Genomic DNA, 6,324 nt, shown 5'->3' with positions numbered 1-6,324 from the left:
ATAAATAGAAGAACAAAGCAGGGTGAACACAAGCCAAGAAAGTAGGCAGCCAGATGTCCACAGCAAGACGTGGAGAACATAGCACAGCCAGGGGCCCTCCTTGGGCAGGAGCCACGGAGAATCTCAGACTCAGAGTTATTCATCTTCACACTCTGTCGGGCAGCATGGGGCCAGGACCCCTCACCCCAGTGTCCCAATTCCATCCCCACCATCCCTGCACACCACGTGGAATCCAGCCTCCAGCTCCCCCTCTGAGATCCACCATGACCTTCGGCCCCAGTTCACACACTGACTTCTCCAGCATCTCTCTCCTGTCGCTCAAAGGTGGCCTTCAAAAGCAAGCATGCTGTGCCCTGTTGTCCTTGCTCCTGAGCCCCATCTTCCTTCATGTATGGAGTGGGTGCAGAGCAGGCCACAATGACCCAGGCCGCCCACACCCAGCTGAGGGGCCGCCACTGGAGGTCTCAGCCCTGCAGCCCGCTCACTGCCCCAACCAAGTGCACCTCGGCAGCCTTTCTCCTCCCGCCCTTGCCTACAGAAAAGGTCACTCCTTCTCAGTGCATGTCTGCCCTGGGGCCAGGTTTCCTATTCTCCCTGCAGAGCCGGCACAGCTGTACCAGAGCTGAGGTTCTGTCTGACACAGATGCTCACTGGTCAGGGAGGACCCTTCCCAGACACAGAGCCAGAAAGAGTGCTCCTGGCCCTGGCCCCAGGCAGCACTGTTTGTGCTACGCTGAATAATGGCCCTCATAGGTGCCCGGGCCCTAATGCAAATGTGAATCTGTTACCTTAGATGGCAAAGGGTCTTTGCAGATGTGATTACATTAAGACACTTGAGACGGGGAGATTATCCTGGATTATCTTGGTGGGCCCAATCTAATCGAAAGTGTCCTTCTCAGCTGAGTGAGTCATGAGAAGCAGGGTTGAGAGAAGGAAATGTGATGAAGGAAGCAGATGTCAGAAAAGATGCTATGCCGCTGGCCTTGACTATGGAGGGAGGTCATGAGCCAAGGAATGCAGGCAGCCTCTAAAAGCCAAAAAAAGAACAGGGAACGGCTTCTCCCCTAGAGCCTGCAGGGGGAAGCAGGCCTCCCAACACCTTGCCTTGCAGCCCAGGGAGACTGACTTCAGACTTCTGCTCTCCAGAACGGTAAGATAATAAACTTGGGTTATTTGTGCTGACTTGTTACAGCAGCAATGAGAAGCTAATACATTCTTTAGTGCCTTGCTGGGCCCTGGACTTCATGGTTCCGGCTGTGCTTGGGACTAGCCAGGAAAACAATGAGCCTGGGAGGGTCAGTGAAACAAACCAACCCAGGTTTCAGAACAAGGCAGCCCTGAGGAAGAGTGGGCCAGAATCCAGCCCCACCAGGGCCTGCCTGGCCTTCCAGAAAGCTAGCTCTGATTTTGCCGAGAGCATCGCAGGACACCAGAGCAGGAAGACTGTCCAGTCCAATCTGTGTGCCCGTGAGGAAACCGAGGCCCCCAGAGGGGAGGCCACAGGGTGAGGGGTCAGGTCTCCTAACTCCCAGCCCGGTGCTCTGTCATGCTGCCCACAAAGCAGAGACACTTCCCTAACCTTAACTTTAGCCCAATTCTAATCCTAACACTAACCCTCTTTTAACCCCAATATAATCCCTGTCCCTGTCTTTATCCCTAACCTACTAGAACCTTCACCTTCTTGCTCTCTACTCTCTTGCTTGGTTTACTGAGGTGGCCGCTTGCCCTCTCAATCCATTCTGCACACAGCATGCAAAATGCTAAAACTGACCTTGTTCTAATTCCTAATCCAGCTTCATCTGCAAGCCCTACCCTAGACCACATGAGTTTCCCCTCCTGGCGTTGGCCCTAGCCTTATTGCAGGCCTTCTAGACACTAAGCTGAATTTAGGTTCACTGCAGAATTGACCCAGCTATGCAGCATCCTCTCTGAACCTTGGCTTCCTCATTTGTAAAATGGGTTAAGGGTGTGCAGGGACCTGAGGCTTAGCCTGACTTCCATGGGGTCCTCCTCCCTGGGACAAGGCTGGAGGCTTTCCCTTAGCCTCTTTTTCAAAATATTTTTTAATTTTTTATGGAGGTGGGGTCTCCTTACATTGCCTAGGTTGGTCTTGAACACCTGGGCACAAGCAAACCTCCTGTCTTGGCCTCCCAAAGTGCTGGGATTACAGCATGTCTGAGTGTGAGCCACCATGTCTGAACCCCCTTAGCCTCTTTTAAAGTCCAGGAAGAGGCTGAGGCAAACTTGACAAGAATCCAGGCCTCAGGAGAATGGCCTCTGTGGTCAGTACCCTCTCAGATCTTCTGTGACTGCCCAGCTCAGTGGAAATGGATGGAAGAATTGCCAGAAGGAGTGAGAACCAGAGCTGGCCATATCGTGGGAGGAAGGGGCAAGTCCAGGAAGAGGGACGGTGAGATGGGTGTCAGTGAGAGAAGGCCTGGAGGGATTTTCAGCCTCTAGTGCCACTGGCTTCCAGTGTCATCCTTGTCCCTCCCAGGGCTGGGGAGGCCACAGGGAAAGGGAAGGAAGTGTCTGGCCAGAGGAGCTAAGCCTTGTAAGGCCGTGGGTTGTGGAGTCAGGTCCCGCCACCTCAGAGGCTGACACCTGTCAGCCCTGGCTGCCCTGGCTTGGTTTGGGAAGCACGGAAGCCCAAATTAGCAAGTGACAAAGCCCAGACCATCTGTCTTCCCGGCGGCCCCTCCTGACATGGGCTCTCCCCCCACTACTCAGGGGCCTTCGCCTCAGTGACAGCCAACCCCACGCCCCTCCCTGCCTTCTCCACCCACCCCCTCTTAAGCCCATCATGGTTCCAAGGCCAGCTTTCTGTGACTGAGTTCTGAGAGGGGGCAGGGCTGGGGGCTGAGGAGACTAGAGCAGAAGGAACAAAGAAATCAAAAGGGTGTCACCCTCAATTTTTCACCACAAATCAGCCCCACATGAAAGTCTGTGGCATTAGAGACATAGCATAGTGAGGTGAGTCAACACACGACTTTGGAAGCAGACAGCTCTGCCACTCACCAGGAACACTCACTAGTGAAGCTTAGCAGTGTATCCCTCCAAGCCTCCACTTCCTCATCTGTAAAATGGGGATAATAATGGTGCCCACCTGGGGGGTGGCTGTGAGGCTCCAATGAGGTATGTGCATAAAGGGCATTGCAAAGGCCTGGCCCAAGGCAAATGCTGAACAAATGTTGGTTCTTGGCATATAGTCCTCGAGGCCTCACACTACCATTCTGAGGTAGGCACTATTACTTACCCTACCATACCCATGAGGAAACAGGGTCACAGTGGTTTAGCAATCACCCAGGGTCCCCCAGCAAGGACAAGACAGAGCTGAGAGCTGCACCCAGGTCTCTGTGCCAAAGTCCATGCTCCTGCACATAGTAAGTGTTCAGTAAACAGGGGCCGTCACTATGACTTTAATGTCCTCATCTTCAGCCAACACCATGGTTCCCACGGGGAACTTGGAATGGACCAGTGTTGTGACTCCAAAGCTGCGTATAATTCATCCCAACATTAAAAACAGTAAATGGGCTGAGCATGGTGGCTCGGGCCTGTAATCCCAGCACTTTGGGAGACTGAGGCAAGCAGATGGCTTGGGCTCAGGAGTTTGAGACCAGACTGGGTAACATGGCAAAAGCCCCGTTTCTACAAAGAATACAGAAATTAGCCGGGTGTGGTGGCACAAGCCTGTGCTCCTGGCTACTTGGGAGGCTGAAGTGGGAGGATTGCTTGAGCGAAGGAGGAGGTCAAGGCTACTATGAGCCGAGATCACATGCCACTGTACGCCAGCCTGGGCAACAGAGTGAGACCCTGTCTCAAAGCAGAAAAAAAGTGTAAGTGATGGTTTGAATGACTGACTCTTGATGTACCTAATTGTGAGAGGTTTGGTTGTGCAGTAACAGATAATATTAGCCACTCTTTTTAGCATTGAGACACCATGAGAGGAGGCTCTTCCCCTCCAGGGAGGCCTGGGTGGGGTTAGAGATGGGGTGAGTGGAAGTGAAGGAGAGGCAGGGCAGAGGGAAGAGGGTGAGGGTCTTGTGAGTCCCTGCAGGTCCCAGCACTGGGCAGGTGGCGGTGCATCTCTCACAGTCTGCACACCTCCCCATGCCCCTGACCCCCTCCCACACCCACCACCCTCTGCCAAACCTGTTGCTTCACTTCTCTCTTGAACTACCTGCTCCTTGAGCTCAGCATTGCCTCACCCTGAATCCTCTTCTGGCCCATCTAGTTTCCCCCATCAGCCCAGTGCTAGGATAAAGGAGGAAGGCCCAAAGACCACCCCGCTCCCACCCCAGGTTCCCGCTTTCTGTGCTGCCACTGAGCCTCCACACCCTGAGCCTGGGACTGGCAGTGCCTTAACAGGTCCCCGCAAAACAGGCTGACTCTCCAGGAATCCCCATAATAAGTAGGTGGGGTTTGGGGCTAACTCTGTATGTCCAGGGATGGGGGGATGTGGAGGACAGTGATGGAGAGTGAGCTAGCAAATTGAGTGTAGACCCCTACCTAGAAACTAATTATTTTCAAGCTGGCACATGAGCAGTTTGCAACCCTGGGAACTGGGACACCAGGTCACTGTGTCTCTCTCCCAATTCTGCCCTATGCTACCCACTCACTAGGTTCCACCCAGCTCTGCTGCACAGGACTTTCTGTCTCCGATGCTCACTTGGTTCTAAGCATTGCATCCCCTGTGTTTTTGGGTGCACAGTTCTACCTTCCCTCTGAAAAGGCTGTCCCTGGGGCAGCGGATGGGGCTTCCCGCCTCCATCTGTTCACTCCAGACCCAGCATGGTGTGTAGTGGAACAGGCCCCTGCCCACTCCCCCACCCACCCCAGTAGTTTTCAAACCCTTATAGGGCATCTGAATTTTGGGGAGGGCTTGTTAAAACACAGATTCTGGGCCTCACCTCCCAAAGTTTCTGATTCAGCAGGTCTGGGGTAAAGCCCAGAAATGTGCATTTCTAACTATTTCTCAGGTGATGCTGACGCTGCTGGCCTGGGGACCTCCCTTTAAGAACCACTTAGGCAGTTGAGACTTCAACAGCAAGTTTCCACGATGCCACCCAAAGGAACAAGTGGTTCTGGAAAAGGGGAAAGTGGGAGCAACCTCTGGGAGTGACAGTGCTGGCAAGAAGGCTCAGGGTCCCAAAGGCGGTGGCAAGGCAGCTAAGGTCAGATACATTCTGTGTAAAAAACATGGCAAAATCATGGCAGTCATGGAAAAGTTAAAGTCTGGGATAAGATTCAATGAAGTGGCCTCACAATCTAGTGAAGCTAAAGCAAGGCAAGGGGGCGACTTGGGTTGGATGATGAGGGTCCATGGTGGGGCCATTGCAGGAAGCAGCATTTGTCTTGTCTGTAAGTGGGATGGATAAGCCTGTGCAACATCCACCAGTTAAGACAAACTTTGGATATCATATTATTATGGTTGAAGGAAGAAAATAAAATAATATGAAAGACTGAAAAAAAAAAACCCTAAAAGCACCCCTTCTAGCCAGACCCAACACTTTAGTCTGTGCTCACTCCTCAGCGGGGCCCCTGAACTGGGCATAGGCAGCCCCGGCCCTGGTCTATCCCCCATGCTGCCCTCCCCACCCTACGCTTCAGACCCAGAGAACTCTGGAGCCCCCCAAACACCCCTTACCAGGCATCAACCCAGGCCCTGGGGTACAATGATGAACCTTGGCTCCTGTCCCCACCACTGTCCTCAACATGGTGCCGGCCTCGTGGATGGTTTGGGCAGCTGGACACAGCCCCTCGACGTTCCTGATCCCCTCATACCGTGCTCACTCCAGTCCCATCTTCCCATGCAGCAGATGGCGAGGGACAGAAATTATTTTCTCCTTTGCCAGAAGGACGCACTTAGTGCCAGGGCTAAGAGAGGAGAGTGAGTCCATGCGGATAGCATCCCAGCCTGCCGGCCTTCCCTGGGGCCTGCTGGGGCAGCCTAGCCCACCCCAGCACTAGGCCCGTGTGCCCAGCTGCCTGCACAACACCCTGGCTCAGGCACTGCAAGCCCTTCCTCACTCGATGGCCCCACCCGGAACCCCATCTGCTCCCTCTCTGTTCTCCCTGTCATGCAAAGGCCCAGCCACAGCCACTGAGCCAAACCAGAAATCTGAGGATCACCCCCTCTGCTCCCCTCCCTTCCTCCTCGCAGCCAGAGGAGCAGCAAGTCCTGTCCTGCTCCCCTCGAGGCCTCCTAATCCGCCCTCCTCCACAGACCCACGCCACTGTCTCTGCTTGAGCCACTGCCTTCTGCCAGCTTCATGGCAGCAAACTCCTCACCAGTCGGGCTGTCCGCTCCAGAAGCCTGTCCAT

The 6,324-nt window shown here is 54.1% G+C and overlaps 1 protein-coding gene across 1 annotated transcript in view; it reads right to left on the bottom strand.

The window, feature by feature from the left end:
• The window catches only part of TNNI1 (troponin I type 1 (skeletal, slow)), a 20,567-nt gene extending 14,618 nt beyond the window's left edge, over window positions 1-5,949 (bottom strand). Inside the window, exons 1-3 of the mRNA XM_011990557.1 lie at window positions 5,785-5,949; window positions 4,911-5,359; window positions 3,257-3,374 (exon numbers count right to left, since the gene is read on the bottom strand). The gene's annotated coding sequence lies outside the window, so the exon portion shown is untranslated. The remainder of the gene's footprint in view (window positions 1-3,256; window positions 3,375-4,910; window positions 5,360-5,784) is intronic.
• Window positions 5,950-6,324: the final 375 nt, after the last annotated feature.

The sequence above is a fragment of the Mandrillus leucophaeus genome, unplaced genomic scaffold (assembly GCF_000951045.1).
Source record: "Mandrillus leucophaeus isolate KB7577 unplaced genomic scaffold, Mleu.le_1.0 Scaffold38, whole genome shotgun sequence".
Taxonomy (NCBI): Eukaryota; Metazoa; Chordata; class Mammalia; order Primates; family Cercopithecidae; genus Mandrillus; species Mandrillus leucophaeus.
Note: the sequence above shows the minus strand (reverse complement) of the source record. Positions and strands in the feature narration are given on the sequence as shown.